This window comes from Phyllobates terribilis, unplaced genomic scaffold (genome assembly GCF_046119375.1).
Source record: "Phyllobates terribilis strain yellow unplaced genomic scaffold, ASM4611937v1 Scaffold_27__1_contigs__length_16484149, whole genome shotgun sequence".
Taxonomy (NCBI): domain Eukaryota; kingdom Metazoa; phylum Chordata; class Amphibia; order Anura; family Dendrobatidae; genus Phyllobates; species Phyllobates terribilis.
In genome coordinates, this window is record NW_027362787.1 from 2470265 (window position 1) to 2491381 (window position 21117).

At 46.0% G+C, this 21117-nt stretch overlaps 1 long non-coding RNA gene across 1 annotated transcript in view; it reads right to left on the minus strand.

Moving 5' to 3' along the window:
* The window catches only part of LOC141176487 (uncharacterized), a 150786-nt gene that overhangs the window by 37335 nt on the left and 92334 nt on the right, over positions 1-21117 (minus strand). The window lies entirely within an intron of this gene.

The window sequence follows — 21117 nt, forward strand, 5'->3', positions numbered from 1 at the left end:
AAGGGATTCCTCCTCTGCTTCCTCCCTGACCTAGGAGCGCGCAGCTTGATGATGTCATCATGCTGCGTGCGCCTGGGTTAGGTAGGAAGCTGCCGGCAACCAGGAGAATGCTGCAGGGGAGCGAGATGAGGTAAGTTGTTGTTTTTTTGGGTTTTTTTTACCGCTGGGGAGGGGAGGTGGGGAGAGCAATGATGGGATGGTGGGGCTGAGGAGAGAAATAATGGGTCTGGGGAGAGAAATTATGGGATGGTGGGGCTGGGGAGGGCAATAATGGGTCTGGGGAGAGAAATTATGGGATGGTGGGGCTGGGCAGAGCAATAATGGGGCTTATGGGGTTGGGGAGAGGAATGATGGGGCTGGGGAGAGGAATGATGGGGCTGCGAAGAGCAATAATGGGGCTCATGGGGCTGGGGAGAGCAATGATGGGGTTAAGGAGAGCAAGGATGGGGCTGGGGAGAGCAATGATGGGGCTTGGGAGAGCAATGATGGGGCTGGGGAGAGCAATGATAGGGATGGTGGGGCTGGGGATAGAAATGATGGGGCTGGAGAGAGCAATGATGGGATTGGTGGGGCTGGGGAGAGCAAATATGGTGATGGGGGCTGGGGAGAGCAATGGTGGGGATGGGGGGGCTGGGGAGAGCAATGATGGGGATGGTGGAGATGGGGAGAGCAGTGAACAATGATGGGGATAGTGGGGCTGGGGAAAGCAATGATGGGGATAGTGGGGCTGGGGCGAGCAATGATAGGGATGTGGGGAAGGAGAGAGCAATGACGGGTTGCTGGGAGAGAGCAATGATGGGAGTGCTGGGAGAGAGCAATGATGGGGGTGCTGTGACAGCAATGATGGTGCTGTGAGAGAGCAATGACGGGGTTTGCTGTGAGAGAGCAATGACGGGGTGCTCAGTAAGAGCAATGATGGGGTGCTGGGACAGAGCAATGACGGGGGTGCTAGGAGAGAGCAATGACGGGGGTGCTGGGACAGAGCAATGATGGGGGTGCTGGGAGAGAGTAATGATGGAGGTGCTGGGAGAGATCAATGACGGGGGTGCTGGGAGAGAGCAATGACGGGGGTGCTGGAAGAGAGCAATGACGGGGTGCTGGGAGAGAGCAATGATGGGGGTGCTGGGAGAGAGCAATGATTGGGGTGCTGGGACACAGCAATGATCGGGGTGCTGGGACAGAGCAATGATGGAGGTGCTGGGACAGAGCAATGATGAGGGTGCTGGGAGAGAGCAATGATGAGGGTGCTGGGAAAGAGCAATGATGAGGGTGCTGGGAGAGAGCAATGATGAGGGTGCTGGGAGAGAGCAATGACGGGAGTGCTGGGAGAGAGCAATGACGGGGGTGCTGGGAGAGAGCAATGATCGGGGTGCTGGGAGAGAGCAATGATCGGGGTGCTGGGAGAGAGCAATGATGAGGTTGCTGGGAGAGAGCAATGATGAGGGTGCTGGGAGAGAGCAATAATCGGGGTGCTGGGAGAGAGCAATGATCGGGGTGCTGGTAGCGAGCAATGATGAGGGTGCTGGGAGAGAGCAATGATGAGGGTGCTGGAAGAGAGCAATGATGGGGTGCTGGGAGAGAGCAATGATGGGGGTGCTGGGAGAGAGCAATGACAGGAGGGCTGGGACAGACCAATGATAGAGATGCTGGGACAGAGCAATGATGGAGGTGGTGGGAGAGAGCAATTATGGGGGTTTCACTTTGCTTGTACTGTGAAGCCTTGTATGTTTTCCGTGTGCATATAGCCTTACAGTTAATTGGGGAGAGTCACATAGACTGAATAATTTATATTATTGGCTGGTGGAGATTATAGTTAATGGGGGGCACAGTGCTGCTTATCACTTTATATTTTGAATACTAGGTGGTTAATAGTATATTAATGGGGGGGTTACATATCTGTATTCGAGGACGCAGAGCGGGGGAGACACATGTATACATACAATATGTGACCTTGTTATTTTCTAGGCTGGAGATCATCGTGACAAGACGAGTCGTGGCTGGGAGATGTCGACATGAAGGTCTGACCAGATGAAGAAGAAGAAGCAGAAACCGACTCTGATCAGATGAGACGTCTGCGGTAAGTGCCTGGATGTAAATAGTATTCTGTATCTGCACTGTGTGACTTGGAGTGATAATGTTATCTGTAAAATCCCTTAGGCTGTACTCTCACATTTTTGTGAAATGTCCGTGTGCTGCCAGATTTTTTTATCGGATGGTTCACGGACTCGTAGAGTTTTATAGATCCATTCACACATCCATGAAAATCACGGATCTGAGAATGAGATCTAAGAGGGTCAGAGAATGTCCTGTTCTGATCTGATTTTGAGGATTAGAATAGGACATGCTCAATGCATCAGTAAAACAGGGCAGCACACCGACACTGCACACAGATGCAGGAATGTAGCCTTATTATGTATGGCACAGTCACTTAGTATATAGTGTACTCACTTATTATGTATAGCGCCATCCTTAGTTATATAGTTTCCTCTTTTATTATGTATAACACCCTCCCTTATTATGTACCATTCTTTCTAGCTCTAGGAGGTCACAGTTGGGGGATCATACTATGTTGGGGTCAGCATACTTTGCCCTGGGAGTTGAGGTGGGGTACAGTAGGGTCATTATACTGCGCAAGTGGAGGAATTCACCATGGGGGTATCACACTGTGTTTGGGGGCACTTTTGTTGGCATCACACTTTATGGGGCAATGAAAGAGGGATCTAGGACTTCAGCAGGAGGAAAATGACTATGTAAAGGATGAAAAGTTGTGAGATCTGATCTTCTGTGACCCCGACAATTATTTACATTTTTTTGTGGGGGGTAGGGGGCCCATTTAGAGCTTCTGCTATGGGGCCCCATGATTCCTATGTACGCCCCTGGGGGACATTATACCAGAATGGGGACATTATATCAGAACTAGGTCATTATGCCAGAATGTGAGACACTGTAACAGAATGGAGTGCATTGCACCAGGATGGGGACATTAAACCAGGGCGACGGAGATTAAACCAGTATGATGGTCATTAAACCAGGATGGGGGGCATTATACCAGGATGGGGACATTATACCAGAATGCGGACACTATTCTAGTATGGGGAAATTTTACCAAGATGAAGGACACTATATCAGATTGGGGACAATACATCAGAATGGGGACAATATACCAGGAAGGGGGACATTAAATCAGAATGGGGACATTATATCAGAATGGGGAAATTATACCAGAATTGGGGACATTATACCAGAATAAGGGACACTATACCAGAATGGGGTACACCATACCCGGATGGGTGACACTATATCAGAATGGAGACATTATATCACAATGATGATGTTATACCAGGATGGGGGACATTATATCACAATGATAATATTATACCAGTATGGTGGATATCATAGCACCATGGGGGACATTATGCCAGAACTGGAGATACTATACCAGGATGTGGGGCATTATACCAGGTTTGGGGACATTATAGCAGAATTGGGAGCATTACACCAGCATGGGGGATATTATACCAGCTTAGAGACATTATACCAAAATGGGGACATCATATCACAATGGGGACACTATACCAGGATGGGGACATTAAACCAGAATGAAGGAAATGATGCCAGAATGGGGACATTACCAGACAGGGGCATAGGTGGGGGAAAATGTTATAGCATAAGGCCCAGCATGTGGGAGATTATTACAAGAAGGAGCCAGGATGGGGGACATTGCTACATAGGGAGAGAACACATATACTGTATCTTTATAGGATCCTGAACGCTACAAGGGCCCATACATCTGACCAACATGCAGGTGGGGCCCTATCAGACTCTAGTTACTCCACTGGGTGGGACCAGATCATTTCCAGGACTCCTTGTTCTTTACATTGAAGATAATTCTTAATGACATTGGCTGTACGTTTGGGGTTGTTGTTCTGCTAAAGAAACATTTGGATCCAATCAGACACCTCCCTGATGATATTGCATGATGGATAAGTATCTGCCTCTATATCTCAGCATTGAGGGAACCAATAATTCTAACCCAATTGCCACTTCCATTTGCTGAAATGCAGCCCCAAACTTACAGGACCCTCCACCGTGCTTATGGATCACTATTGCCCACAGACACTCATTATTGTACTGCTCTCCAGCCCTTCAGTGAACAAAATCTCTTCTGTAATAACAACATTTTTCATATTTGGACTCAACCGTCCAGAGCACATCCTGCCAATTTTCTACACCCTGGTTCCTCTGTTTTAATGCATAGTTGAGTCACTTGGCCTTGTTTTGATGTGGAAGATATGGCTTTTTCACCACAATTCTGCTATGAAGACCACTTCTGGCCAGTCTTCTCTGAACAGTAGATGAGTGAAGCTGAGTCCCACTGGTTGCTGCCAGTTCTGAGCTGATGGCACTGCTGGACATCTTCCGCTTTTGAAGGAAAGTAACCATAATGTGTCATACATCTGCTGCACTAAGTTTCCTTGGCCGACCACTGCATCTACTGACCTTAACGTTGCACATTTTCTTGTGCTTCTTCATAAGTGCTTGAATGACACATCTTGAACCCTCAATCTGCTTTGAAATTTGTGCCTTAGAGACCTTGCTGATGTAGTATAACTCCCTTGTGTATTCTTGCTCAGTCTTGCCATGGTGTATGACCAGACACCTGACTGTATTATTACAAAATCCCTGACTTTGCGCAGGTGTACCTGGAATAATTGATGCTGTTTTAAAGTGAAAAGTTGGTCACACCAAATATTAATTGGATCTAGATTTTTCGTTTGTTCATTCACTTTGTATTTTGTTAATTGATTAAATAAATCATTAACATTTCTATTTTTGAAGCGTTCTTACTTTACAGCATTTTTTCTACACCTTTCTAAAAATTATTTTTATGTGATAGTGTCTTTTATTTGCTCATTAATAATCTGATATATCTTTTGGTATTTTGCGTATAGTTGTTTTTTTGCTGTTGGGGTAAATTGTAGGATATTGATTTCAGAGTGGTTTCCTGATCCTTTGATTGTAGGAATGAGTGGTATATATGTGCTAATAAATTAGGACAAAACATAGGAAATTTAGGAAAAAACTGAACATCTCAGCAGTAATAACATGCTGATTGTGATGTCATGAAGATGACTTGAATTTCCACCAATCAGAGATCAGCATGTTTCAGGTCACCCAGATAGAACAGTCCATGAAACATGAGTCACGGCCACTGTGAGGTCATAATGCTGATTAGAATTTCCACCAGTCAGAAAACAGAACCGCCCAGAAGAACCACCCAGGAGGTATGAGTCATCGCCACTGTGAGGTCATAATGCTGACCAATCACAGAGCAGCCACACCCAGATTTTCCACCAATCAGAGAGCAGCCACACCCAGATTTTCCACCAATCAGAGATCAGCAGTGGGTATAAATAGCCGCTACCACCTGCCCGCTTAGCTTTGCACTGGTTGGGTCTCTCTTTTTTTCTCTCTCTTGGTATCTCCCGGTATCTCTCCCTCCCCTCTCTCTTCTCTCTCTCTCTCTTTGACCCAACGGCCCTCTTAAGGGCTACCCCAAATGTGTAAAAGATAGAACCAATATTTGTGTTGTTTGTCCGTTTTATGAGCTTGTGATTAACCCCTTCCCACTCTTTGCTATATATATATTATATACGTAGTATGTGCAGGTGGGCCTTAAATGGAATTTCCAGGACAAACATATTGATGGCCTATCCCCTGGTTAGCTCATTAATATCAGATTTGTGGGGGTCCGGCACGTGGTACCTCAACTACTCAGTTGTTCGAAACTCTGGCAGAGGTCAGATGTAAACATTGTTGTGGAGCTGAACATCACAGCTCTGGTCACTGTGTAGTGGCTGCTACCTGGTGCTGCAGATCAGCTCCTATTACATGAATATTAGCTGACTTGCAGGACCCACAGTACAGTGAATGGAGCAGTGATGTTCAGATCTTCAAACTATTTACATCTGAGCGTTGCAAACAAGTGATGGGTAGAGCCAGTGCCGCGTGTCGGAGCCCACCGATCTGATATTGATAACCCATCCCCAGGATGGCAGCTCAGTAGATACCATACCAGGATGGGGGACATTATGCCAGAATGGGTACATTATACCAGAATGGGGACATTGTATCAGAATTAGGTCATTATGCCAGAATGTGAGACACTGTAACAGAATGGAGTGCATTGTACAAGGATGGGGGACATTAAACCAGGGCGAGGGACATTAAACCAGTATGATGGTCATTAAACCAGGATGGGGGGCATTATACCAGGATGGGGACATTATACCAGAATGGGGACACTATTCTAGTATGGGGACATTTTACCAAGATGAAGGACACTATATCAGAATGGGGACAATGTATCGGAAGGGGGACAACATACCAGGAAGGGGGACATTAAATCAGAATGGGGACATTATGTCAGAATGGGGAAATTATACCAGAATTGGGGACATTATACCAGAATAAGGGACACTATACCAGAATGGGGTACACCATACCCGGATGGGTGACACTATATCAGAATGGGGACATTATATCACAATGATGATGTTATACCAGGATGGGGGACATTATATCACAACGATGATATTATACCAGTGTGGGGTATATTATAGCAACATGGGGGACATAATGCCAGAACTGGAGATACTATACCAGGATGTGGGGCATTATACCAGCTTTGGGGACATTATAGCAGAATTGGGAGCATTACACCAGTATGGGGATATTATACCAGGTTAGAGACATTATACCAAAATGGGGACATTATATCAGAATGGGGACACTATACCAGGATGGGGACATTAAACCAGAATGAAGGAAATGATGCCAGAATGGGGACATTACCAGACAGGGGCACAGGTGGGGGAAAATGTTATAGCATAAGGCCCAGCATGTGGGAGATTATTACAAGATAGAGCCAGGATGGGGGACATTGCTACATAGGGAGAGAACACATATACTGTATCTTTATAGGATCCAGAACGCTACAAGGGCCCATACATCTGACCAATATGCAGGTGGGGGCCTATCAGACTCTAGTTACTCCAATGGGTGGGACCATATCATTTCCAGGACTCCTTGTTCTTTTCATTGAAGATAATTCTTAATGACATTGGCTGTACGTTTGGGGTTGTTGTTCTGCTGAAGAAAACATTTGGATCCAATCAGACACCTCCCTGATGATATTGCATGATGGATAAGTATCTGCCTCTATATCTCAGCATTGAGGGAACCAATAATTCTAACCCAATTCCCACTTCCATTGGCTGAAATGCAGCCCCAAACTTACAGGACCCTCCACCGTGCTTATGGATCACTATTGCCTACAGACACTCATTATTGTACTGCTCTCCAGCCCTTTAGTGAACAAAATCTCTTCTGTAATAACAACATTTTTCATATTTGGACTCAACCGTCCAGAGCACATCCTGCCAATGTTCTACACCCTGGTTCCTCTGTTTTAATGCATAGTTGAATCACTTGGCCTTGTTTTGATGTGGAAGATTTGGCTTTTTCACCACAATTCTGCTATGAAGAGAACTTCTGGCCAGTCTTCTCTGAACAGTAGATGAGTGAAGCTGAGTCCCACTGGTTGCTGCCAGTTCTGAGCTGATGGCACTGCTGGACATCTTCCGCTTTTGAAGGAAAGTAACCATAATGTGTCATACATCTGCTGCACTAAGTTTCCTTGGCAGACCACTGCATCTACTGAACTGAACGTTGCACAATTTCTTGTGCTTCTTCATAAGTGCTTGAATGACACATCTTGAACCCTCAATCCGCTTTGAAATTTGTGCCTTAGTGACCTTGCTGATGTAGTATAACTTCCTTGTGTATTCTTGCTCAGTCTTGCCATAGTGTATGACCAGACACCTGACTGTATTATTACAAAATCCCTGACTTTGCGCAGGTGTACCTGGAATAATTGATGCTGTTTTAAAGTGAAAAGTTGGTCACACCAAATATTAATTGGATCTAGATTTTTCGTTTGTTCATTCACTTGTATTTTGTTAATTGATTAAATAAATCATTAACATTTCTATTTTTGAAGCGTTCTTACTTTACAGCATTTTTTCTACACCTTTCTAAAAATTATTTTTATGTGATAGTGTCTTTTATTTGCTCATTAATAATCTGATATATCTTTTGGTATTTTGTGTATAGTTGTTTTTTTGTTGTTGGGGTAAATTGTAGGATATTGATTCCAGAGTGGGTTCCTGATCCTTTGATTGTAGGAATGAGTGGTATATATGTGGTAATAAATTAGGACAAAACGTAGGAAATTTAGGAAAAAACTGAACATCTCAGCAGTAATAACATGCTGATTGTGATGTCATGAAGATGACTTGAATTTCCACCAATCAGAGATCAGCATGTTTCAGGTCACCCAGATAGAACAGTCCATGAAACATGAGTCACGGCCACTGTGAGGTCATAATGCTGATTAGAATTTCCACCAGTCAGAAAACAGAACCGCCCAGAAGAACCACCCAGGAGGTATGAGTCATCGCCACTGTGAGGTCATAATGCTGACCAATCACAGAGCAGCCACACCCAGATTTTCCACCAATCAGAGAGCAGCCACACCCAGATTTTCCACCAATCAGAGATCAGCAGTGGGTATAAATAGCCGCTACCACCTGCCCGGCTTAGCCTTGCACTGGTTGGGTCTCTCTTTTTTTCTCTCTCTTGGTATCTCCCGGTATCTCTCCCTCCCCTCTCTCTTCTCTCTCTGTCTCTCTTTGACCCAACGGCCCTCTTAAGGGCTACCCCAAATGTGTAAAAGATAGAACCAATATTTGTGTTGTTTGTCCGTTTTATGGGCCTGTGATTAACCCCTTCCCACTCTTTGCCATATATATATATTATATACGTAGTATGTGCAGGTGGGCCTTAAACGGAATTTCCAGGACAAACATATTGTTGGCCTATCCTCTGGTTAGCTCATTAATATCAGATTTGTGGGGGTCCGGCACGTGGCACCTCAACTACTCAGTTGTTTGAAACTCTGGCAGAGGTCAGATGTAAACATTGTTGTGGAGCTGAACATCACAGCTCTGGTCACTGTGTAGTGGCTGCTACCTGGTGCTGCAGATCAGCTCCTATTACATGAATATTAGCTGACTTGCAGGACCCACAGTACAGTGAATGGAGCAGTGATGTTCAGATCTTCAAACTATTTACATCTGAGCGTTGCAAACAAGTGATGGGTAGAGCCAGGGCCGCGTGTCGGAGCCCACCGATCTGATATTGATAACCCATCCCCAGGATGGCAGCTCAGTAGATACCATACCAGGATGGGGGACATTATGCCAGAATGGGTACATTATACCAGAATGGGGACATTGTATCAGAATTAGGTCATTATGCCAGAATGTGAGACACTGTAACAGAATGGAGTGCATTGTACCAGGATGGGGGACATTAAACCAGGGCGAGGGACATTAAACCAGTATGATGGTCATTAAACCAGGATGGGGGGGCATTATACCAGGATGGGGACATTATACCAGAATGGGGACACTATTCTAGTATGGGGACATTTTACCAAGATGAAGGACACTATATCAGAATAGGGACAATATATCGGAAGGGGGACAACATACCAGGAAGGGGGACATTAAATCAGAATGGGGACATTATATCAGAATGGGGAAATTATACCAGAATTGGGGACATTATACCAGAATAAGGGACACTATACCAGAATGGGGTACACCATACCCGGATGGGTGACACTATATCAGAATGGGGACATTATATCACAATGATGATGTTATACCAGGATGGGGGACATTATATCACAACGATGATATTATACCAGTATGGGGTATATTATAGCAACATAGGGGACATAATGCCAGAACTGGAGATACCATACCAGGATGTGGGGCATTATACCAGTTTTGGGGACATTATAGCAGAATTGGGAGCATTACACCAGCATGGGGATATTATACCAGGTTAGAGACATTATACCAAAATGGGGACATTATATCAGAATGGGGACACTATACCAGGATGGGGACATTAAACCAGAATGAAGGAAATGATGCCAGAATGGGGACATTACCAGACAGGGGCACAGGTGGGGGAAAATGTTATAGCATAAGGCCCAGCATGTGGGAGATTATTACAAGAAGGAGCCAGGATGGGGGACATTGCTACATAGGGAAAGAACACATATACTGTATCTTTATAGGATCCAGAACGCTACAAGGGCCCATACATCTGACCAACATGCAGGTGGGGCCCTATCAGACTCTCGTTACTCCACTGGGTGGGACCATATCATTTCCAGGACTCCTTGTTCTTTACATTGAAGATAATTCTTAATGACATTGGCTGTACGTTTGGGGTTGTTGTTCTGCTGAAGAAAACATTTGGATCCAATCAGACACCTCCCTGATGATATTGCATGATGGATAAGTATCTGCCTCTATATCTCAGCATTGAGGGAACCAATAATTCTAACCCAATTCCCACTTCCATTTGCTGAAATGCAGCCCCAAACTTACAGGACCCTCCACCGTGCTTATGGATCACTATTGCCCACAGACACTCATTATTGTACTGCTCTCCAGCCCTTTAGTGAACAAAATCTCTTCTGTAATAACAACATTTTTCATATTTGGACTCAACCGTCCAGAGCACATCCTGCCAATGTTCTACACCCTGGTTCCTCTGTTTTAATGCATAGTTGAATCACTTGGCCTTGTTTTGATGTGGAAGATATGGCTTTTTCACCACAATTCTGCTATGAAGAGAACTTCTGGCCAGTCTTCTCTGAACAGTAGATGAGTGAAGCTGAGTCCCACTGGTTGCTGCCAGTTCTGAGCTGATGGCACTGCTGGACATCTTCCGCTTTTGAAGGAAAGTAACCATAATGTGTCATACATCTGCTGCACTAAGTTTCCTTGGCAGACCACTGCATCTACTGACCTCAACGTTGCACAATTTCTTGTGCTTCTTCATAAGTGCTTGAATGACACATCTTGAACCCTCAATCCGCTTTGAAATTTGTGCCTTAGTGACCTTGCTGATGTAGTATAACTTCCTTGTGTATTCTTGCTCAGTCTTGCCATAGTGTATGACCAGACACCTGACTGTATTATTACAAAATCCCTGACTTTGCGCAGGTGTACCTGGAATAATTGATGCTGTTTTAAAGTGAAAAGTTGGTCACACCAAATATTAATTGGATCTAGATTTTTCGTTTGTTCATTCACTTGTATTTTGTTAATTGATTAAATAAATCATTAACATTTCTATTTTTGAAGCGTTCTTACTTTACAGCATTTTTTCTACACCTTTCTAAAAATTATTTTTATGTGATAGTGTCTTTTATTTGCTCATTAATAATCTGATATATCTTTTGGTATTTTGTGTATAGTTGTTTTTTTGTTGTTGGGGTAAATTGTAGGATATTGATTCCAGAGTGGGTTCCTGATCCTTTGATTGTAGGAATGAGTGGTATATATGTGGTAATAAATTAGGACAAAACGTAAGAAATTTAGGAAAAAACTGAACATCTCAGCAGTAATAACATGCTGATTGTGATGTCATGAAGATGACTTGAATTTCCACCAATCAGAGATCAGCATGTTTCAGGTCACCCAGATAGAACAGTCCATGAAACATGAGTCACGGCCACTGTGAGGTCATAATGCTGATTAGAATTTCCACCAGTCAGAAAACAGAACCGCCCAGAAGAACCACCCAGGAGGTATGAGTCATCGCCACTGTGAGGTCATAATGCTGACCAATCACAGAGCAGCCACACCCAGATTTTCCACCAATCAGAGAGCAGCCACACCCAGATTTTCCACCAATCAGAGATCAGCAGTGGGTATAAATAGCCGCTACCACCTGCCCGGCTTAGCCTTGCACTGGTTGGGTCTCTCTTTTTTTCTCTCTCTTGGTATCTCCCGGTATCTCTCCCTCCCCTCTCTCTGTCTCTCTTTGACCCAACGGCCCTCTTAAGGGCTACCCCAAATGTGTAAAAGATAGAACCAATATTTGTGTTGTTTGTCTGTTTTATGGGCCTGTGATTAACCCCTTCCCACTCTTTGCCATATATATATATTATATACGTAGTATGTGCAGGTGGGCCTTAAACGCAATTTCCAGGACAAACATATTGTTGGCCTATCCCCTGGTTAGCTCATTAATATCAGATTTGTGGGGGTCCGGCACGTGGCACCTCAACTACTCAGTTGTTTGAAACTCTGGCAGAGGTCAGATGTAAACATTGTTGTGGAGCTGAACATCACAGCTCTGGTCACTGTGTAGTGGCTGCTACCTGGTGCTGCAGATCAGCTCCTATTACATGAATATTAGCTGACTTGCAGGACCCACAGTACAGTGAATGGAGCAGTGATGTTCAGATCTTCAAACTATTTACATCTGAGCGTTGCAAACAAGTGATGGGTAGAGCCAGGGCCGCGTGTCGGAGCCCACCGATCTGATATTGATAACCCATCCCCAGGATGGCAGCTCAGTAGATACCATACCAGGATGGGGGACATTATGCCAGAATGGGTACATTATACCAGAATGGGGACATTGTATCAGAATTAGGTCATTATGCCAGAATGTGAGACACTGTAACAGAATGGAGTGCATTGTACAAGGATGGGGGACATTAAACCAGGGCGAGGGACATTAAACCAGTATGATGGTCATTAAACCAGGATGGGGGGGCATTATACCAGGATGGGGACATTATACGAGAATGGGGACACTATTCTAGTATGGGGACATTTTACCAAGATGAAGGACACTATATCAGAATAGGGACAATATATCGGAAGGGGGACAACATACCAGGAAGGGGGACATTAAATCAGAATGGGGACATTATATCAGAATGGGGAAATTATACCAGAATTGGGGACATTATACCAGAATAAGGGACACTATACCAGAATGGGGTACACCATACCCGGATGGGTGACACTATATCAGAATGGGGACATTATATCACAATGATGATGTTATACCAGGATGGGGGACATTATATCACAACGATGATATTATACCAGTATGGGGTATATTATAGCAACATAGGGGACATAATGCCAGAACTGGAGATACTATACCAGGATGTGGGGCATTATACCAGTTTTGGGGACATTATAGCAGAATTGGGAGCATTACACCAGCATGGGGATATTATACCAGGTTAGAGACATTATACCAAAATGGGGACATTATATCAGAATGGGGACACTATACCAGGATGGGGACATTAAACCAGAATGAAGGAAATGATGCCAGAATGGGGACATTACCAGACAGGGGCACAGGTGGGGGAAAATGTTATAGCATAAGGCCCAGCATGTGGGAGATTATTACAAGAAGGAGCCAGGATGGGGGACATTGCTACATAGGGAAAGAACACATATACTGTATCTTTATAGGATCCAGAACGCTACAAGGGCCCATACATCTGACCAACATGCAGGTGGGGCCCTATCAGACTCTAGTTACTCCACTGGGTGGGACCATATCATTTCCAGGACTCCTTGTTCTTTACATTGAAGATAATTCTTAATGACATTGGCTGTACGTTTGGGGTTGTTGTTCTGCTGAAGAAAACATTTGGATCCAATCAGACACCTCCCTGATGATATTGCATGATGGATAAGTATCTGCCTCTATATCTCAGCATTGAGGGAACCAATAATTCTAACCCAATTCCAACTTCCATTTTCTGAAATGCAGCCCCAAACTTACAGGACCCTCCACCGTGCTTATGTATCACTATTGCCCACAGACACTCATTATTGTACTGCTCTCCAGCCCTTTAGGGAACAAAATCTCTTCTGTAATAACAACATTTTTCATGTTTGGACTCAACCTTCCAGAGCACATCCTGCCAATTTTCTACACCCTGGTTCCTCTGTTTTAATGCATAGTTGAGTCACTTGGCCTTGTTTTGATGTGGAAGATATGGCTTTTTCGCCACAATTCTGCTATAAAGACCACTTCTGGCCAGTCTTCTCTGAACAGTAGATGAGTGAAGCTGAGTCCCACTGGTTGCTTCCAGTTCTGAGCTGATGGCACTGCTGGACATCTTCCGCTTTTGAAGGAAAGTAACCATAATGTGCCATACATCTGCTGCACTAAGTTTCCTTGGCCGACCACTGCATCTACCGACCTCAACGTTGCACAATTTCTTGTGCTTCTTCATAAGTGCTTGAATGACACATCTTGAACCCTCAACCTTCTTTGAAATTTGTGCCTTAGAGACCTTCCTGATATAGTATAACTTCCTTCTGTATTCTTGCTCAGTCTTGCCATGGTGTATGACCAGACACCTGACTGTATTATTACAAAATCCCTGACTTTGCGCAGGTGTACCTGGAATAATTGATGCTGTTTTAAAGTGAAAAGTTGGTCACACCAAATATTAATTGGATCTAGATTTTTCGTTTGTTCATTCACTTTGTATTTTGTTAATTGATTAAATAAATCATTAACATTTCTATTTTTGAAGCGTTCTTACTTTACAGCATTTTTTCTACACCTTTCTAAAAACTATTTTTATGTGATTGTGTCTTTTATTTGCTCATTAATAATCTGATATATCTTTTGGTATTTTGTGTATAGTTGTTTTTTTGCTGTTGGGGTAAATTGTAGGATATTGATTTCAGAGTGGTTTCCTGATCCTTTGATTGTAGGAATGAGTGGTATATATGTGCTAATAAATTAGTACAAAACGTAGGAAATTTAGGAAAAAACTGAACATCTCAGCAGTAGTGTTGAGCGAACATGCTCGACACTGCTCGGTACTCGCCCGAGCATCACGCTACTCGGGATGTTCGGCGAGCACCGAGCATTTCCGGGTTACTCGGGCGGGAGCTCGGGTCTCCGCCCTGCATGTTTGGCGCTCTTTACAGAGCCAATGAACATGCAGGGATTGCCAGCCAGTCACTGTAATGCTGCAGCCATGTTGGTTGTGGGCATTACAGTGATTGGCTGGCCGCACAGCGTCACCTCGAGTATTTAAAACCGGGCGCCGCCATCTTGGACACAGTCGCTCCAGATTAGACAGTGTAGGGACAGCGCTGCTGATTTAGGGAGAGATATAAACTGCGAAATAGTTAGTGTAGGGTCTGTAAAGGCTGCCAGAACAAACAAACAGTCCTTTTCAGGACTAATATCCATCCCAGATACCAGGCAGGCAGGCTGTATAGGAGACACAGTGGTTATACCAGCAAACGCTGCATTACAGTCCTGTGTGCTCCTGTTGCCGAAATTGCTGGACTTAGCACCAGGTGTCGGGGGCCAGGAAAAATCCTTTTTTCATCTAAATCCTCCTTTTTTTTTCCTCCTTCACACTGTACAAATACCCGTCTTATTAACCTTTTGGTGTGTCGTCCCCCCCAAAAAAAAAGCGTGTCTCTGATTTTTCAGACACAAATATAACTGTTGAAAATAGTCTGGTGTAGGCTAGAGAAACAGAAGTGTTGTTTTGCACTTCCACGGTTCAAACCTCTGTATTATCCATTTTGGGCCATTTGTATCTAAAAAAAAAAACAGTTTGAGTGTGTCGCTCACTGTTCAGCTGCAAATCTATATATTTAAAAAAGTCTGGTATAACCCAGTAAACAATAACTGTGGTTTTGCCATCCCACGGTAAAAAATCTCTATTCTTCAGGTTTTGGTATATTTTCCGTAAAGAAAAACAGTAGTGTCTCCTGACTGTTGTGACACAAAAATATATCTGTTGAAAATAGTCTTGTGTAGGCCCGACATCCCAGTGTGGTTTCGCAGTTCCACGGGTCAAATCGCTGTACTATCCAGTTTTGGGCCTTTGGTATCTAAAAAAAAAGCAGTTTGAGTGTGTCGCTCACTGTTCAGCCGCAAATATATCTATTTAAAAAAGTGTGGTATACCCCAGTAAACAATAACTGTGGTTTTGCCATCCCACAGTAAAAAATCTCTATTATTCAGCTTTTGGTAGTTTTTTCCGTAAAGAAAAACAGTAGTGTCTCCTGACTGTTGTGACACAAAAATATATCTGTTGAAAATAGTCTTGTGTAGGCCCGACATCCCAGTGTGGTTTCGCAGTTCCACGGGTCAAATCGCTGTACCATCCAGTTTTGGGCCTTTGGTATCTAAAAAAAAGCAGTTTGAGTGTGTTGCTCACTGTTCAGCCGCAAATATCTCTATTTAAAAAGTGTGGTATACCCCAGTAAACAATAACTGTGGTTTTGCCATCCCACAGTAAAAAATCTCTATTATTCAGCTTTTGGTAGTTTTTTCCGTAAAGAAAAACAGTAGTGTCTCCTGACTGTTGTGACACAAAAATATATCTGTTGAAAATAGTCTTGTGTAGGCCCGACATCCCAGTGTGGTTTCGCAGTTCCACGGGTCAAATCGCTGTACTATCCAGTTTTGGGCCTTTGGTATCTAAAAAAAAAGCAGTTTGAGTGTGTCACTCACTGTTCAGCCGCAAATATCTCTATTTAAAAAAGTGTGGTATACCCCAGTAAACAATAACTGTGGTTTTCCTCTTCCATGGTTCTAATCTACTCTTTATTACCCTTTTTCCATTGATAGTGCAAGTGTAAGCTATTTTACTTCATTTACAATGGGCAAGGCGCGTGGCAAGGGACGTGGAAGTGGACGTTCTGGTGATGGTTCGTGCAGAGGACGGGGACGTGGCCAAGGTGAAAATGTGCCACAACCAACAGCCACATCTTCTCGCTCCCACTTCTTGACCGAATTACTAGGGAAGCACAGAACAACACCAGTATTGAGAACTGATCAGTGTGAACAGGTTATTAATTGGATAGCAGATAATACTTACAGTTACCTGGGCACCACCACCTCCGGTCTGTCTTCCACACGGTCAACTCTTAGTAGCCGTGAGTCTTGACTGCATACTCCTCCTCACCCTGATGCTCCTTCCTCCCACCATGCCGAGTGTCGTCAGACAGCAAGTGATCCCACACTTGGACACTCTGAAGAGCTGTTCACTGGTCCATTTCCATATTTGGGCCCCTCGCTTGATACGCTTGAAGTGGTGGAAGAGGAGATCCCATGTTGCGATGCCCAAATATTTGAAAAGCCACGGCCACAGGTAGTCGACGTTGGCAATCTGTCACAAGAGGTGGACGATGACGAGACACAATTGACAGGAAGTGAGGAGGAGGATCGTGGTGCGCAAGTGGAAGAGGAGGAGGTGGTGGATGATCTAGTAACTGACCCAACGTGGAAGGAGGACATGCAGAGTGAGGCCAGCAGCACACAGGGGGAGGGAGGCAGAGTACCCCAACAGGCAGGAAGAAGCAGTGTGGTGGCCGCAGACAGAAGGCAGGCAACCATTCCCCATAACACCAACACGAGGGACGTTGCCAGTACAAGGGGTAGGTCTTCCAGAGTCTGGAATTTTTTTAAAGACTCTGCTGATAACCCCAAAAAGGCCATATGTTCCACCTGCCATGCCAGCATAAGCAGGGGTGACAAAACTACCAGCCTGACCACCACCAGCATGATCAGGCACATGGCAGCAAAGCGCCTGACTTTGTGGAGCGAAACCCAGGGTCCACGACCAGTGTCAGCGGGTGTCACCACTGCTTCTTCCACTGTTGTGCGTGCAATAGAACCCCCTGTTGTGTGTGCAAGGCAATCCCCTGTCCATACTGCATGTAAAGATGCCCCCTCCTCTCAGTCTTCACTTGTTATGGCAGTTTCTCAAGAAACAGCATCAACGTCCACGTCCACGTCCCACCGCAGTGTTCAATTGTCCATATCCCAGACCTTTGAACGAAAGCGGAAATTCGCAGCTAACGCCCCACAGGCCACAGTCCTAAATTCGCACATTTCACGACTGCTTGCGTTGGAAATGCTGCCTTTTAGGCTGGTGGAGACGGAATCCTTCCGCAATCTTATGGCGGTGGCCGTCCCTCGGTACTCGGTCCCCAGCCGACGCTATTTTGCCCGGTGTGCCATCCCCGCACTACACAAGCACGTGTCCCAAAGCATCTGCCGTGCCCTCAACAACGCAGTTACTGGGAGAGTCCACCTGACAACGGACACGTGGACAAGTGCTTGTGGCCAGGGACGGTACATCTCTCTGACGGCACACTGGGTAAACATAGTGGAAGCCGGGACCCAGTCGGACCTTGGGACGGAACACATCCTCCCCACACCGAGGATTGCGGGCCCTGTGTCAGTCAGAGTTGCCCCCACAGTGTACAGCTCCTGCGCATCCTCCTCCTCCTCATGTTCAGCCTCCCTCTCAGATATCACCACATCAGTTACAAGCTGGAAGCATTGCAGTACTGCCTCCGCCAAGCGGCAACAGGCTGTGCTGAAACTCATAAGCTTAGGTGATAAACCTCACACTGCTTGTGAGTTGTGGACAGCTGTGAAAGAGCAGGCAGATCTGTGGCTGAGACCGCTGAACCTACATCCCGGCATGGTCGTGTGTGACAATGGCTGTAACCTGGTGGCGGCTCTGAGGCGAGGTGAGATCACACACGTACCATGCCTGTCTCATGTGCTTAACCTCGTGGCTCAGCGGTTTCTTAAATCGTACCCCGAGTTGCCAGATCTGCTCGTGAAAGTACGCCGCCTGTCAGCTCATTTTCGCAAGTCGGCTACAGCTTCCGCCGCCCTTGCTGTGTTGCAGCAGCGTTTGCAGCTTCCGGCACACCGACTGGTGTGTGATGTCCCCACACGTTGGAACTCTACCCTCCACATGTTGCAAAGGATTTGTGAGCAGAAGAGAGCAGTTGTGGAGTACAAGCTGCAACAAGGCCGTCGATATTCAGGTCAGACTCCACACATAAGACCTCAGGAGTGGACCTGGATGTTTGACATATGTACCATCCTGACAAACTTTGAGGAGGCCACCAAGATGGTGAGTGGCGACAACGCCATCATTAGTGTCAGCATCCCACTTGTCTGTCTTTTGCAACGCTCTCTGCAGAGAATTAAAGAGGAGGCATTGCAGCCAGAGTATGATGAGATGGATCAAGAAGCCGTAGCGGGCGATTACACACAGCCCAGCCTCATCTCATCCCAACGTGCATTGGGGGACAATGAGGGAGAGTAGGAGGAGGAGGGGGAAGAACAGGAGCTGCTATCATGCGTTGTAGACGGTAGTACCTGTACAAGTGTCATACCGTCGGTTCAGCGTGAGTGGCCTGAGGACAGGGGGGAGGAGGAAGAGGAGGAGGAGGAGGAGAGCATGGTCAGTCGTCATCTTGGTGAGGACACGGAAATCTTGCCCGTTACCAGTCTGGCATTCATGGCTGACTTTATGTTACGCTGCCTTAACCGTGACCCTCGCGTTGTCAAAATGTTGGGTGACAGTCATTACTCGTTGGTGACACTTGTGGACCCCCGCTACAAGGAGAACTTTCAGTCTCTTATTCCTGTGGTGGAGAGGTCTACAAAAATGGGGCAGTACCAGAAGGCCCTTGCTGCAGAACTCTTAAAAAAATTCCCATCTGAACACGCTAGCGGCAGAGGTCACAGTTCGTAGCCCAACCAAGGCGTACAGGCGAGAGAGATGCAACTCCAATCCAGCAGAGGCAGGGGAACACTGTCAATGTTCTGGGACAGTTTTCTGACACCCGCCCAGCTTACAGGCCCTGAGGCGCGGGGTACTCTCACAAGGAGTGGAAAGTTTCAAAAGATGGTGAGGGAGTACCTTGCCGACCGTACCAGCGTCCTCCGTGATTCCTCTGTGCCTTTTAATTATTGGGTTTACAAGCTGGACACTTGGAATGAACTCGCTCTGTACGCCTTGAGGTCCTGGCCTGCCCTGCCGCTAGCGTGTTATCGGAGCGTGTTTTTAGTGCCGCTGGGGGAATTATAACTGATAAGCGCACTCGCCTGTCAATTGACAATGCTGACAAGCTGACCCTTATCAAAATGAAGAAGGGCTGGATTGGGCCAGACTTCTCATCACCACCAAATGACAGCAGAGTAACATAAAGTCAAATCCACTGTGTTATTTCGGGAGGTGTATTCACATGCACCGCTTCACACCCACACATGGGTATACGCTTCCTCGTTTCGGCTGTTTTATCTTCTTCTCCTTATCCTCAGCCTCCACCACCACTATACCACCAGGGTGCCAGCATTGCAAGTTCCTCCGTCCTTATTTTTGGCAGCTTTTGCTTGCAAGGCATAAGCAAATACTATGGGACACCCACTCCCCAATAATGGGACTTATGTTTGTAATATGCTGTACTGCATGGCTCTTGTAAGGGGCATTGCAAGTTGCTCCGTCCTAATTTTTGGCAGCTTTTACTTGGAAAGCATAAGCAAATACTATGGGAGACCCACTCCCCAATAATGAGACTTATGTTTGCAATATGCTGTACTGCATGTGACGCGCCCCCTGGGCCGTGTGTACACGTGTGTGGGATACCCGGTGCCGGGTCTCTGGGGTCTGTAGTCTCCGTGGTGGTGACCCGGTCCCGTGGCTCAGGCTGCTCAAACCAGTGGCAGTCTTTCTTAGGTTTTGAGGTTAATTGTCCGACTGCGCCACCCGTGGATTGCGGTCAGGGAGTACCACCGCTGCGAGGCAGACCGCTGAGGCTGGTGTTGTGTGCGCAGCAGAGAATGGGATAACTCCCCACGGGAGGAGTATAGCCTCAGGGCAGTGAGTGTGGATGATGGGGGTGATGGTGCACGACCGCAGCAGGAACGACTCAGAGTCTTTGCAGTGCAGTTCAGGGTCTTTACTGATGATTATAAGGTAGACCCTCCCGGGAGTACTGGCTAGCATAAGAGGCCTGGTCAGTCTGTGAGCAAGCAGGAGTTCCCCTGGCCAGGTGGAGTTGTAGGCCTCCCCGTCTGTCTGCACTCTTCCTGGCTACCTTGCTGTAAGCGGGTAGAAGTACCCCACGTCCCTGCGTGCACCGTGTAGTGCTCACCCGTATGGCTGGTGACTTGGGGCCTTCTGTTAGCCTCCGCTCCACGACGGCGGTGCTGGTCCCTTGCTTGTGACTGAGCCTCCGGGCTTCTATGGCCAGAGGACCTAAAATCCCCTGCCGGTTGGTTCCTGCTGCTGGATATATAAGTCCTCACAGCCTCGGACTCCTGTGTCCGGTTCCTATTGTCTTCTGCCAGGGC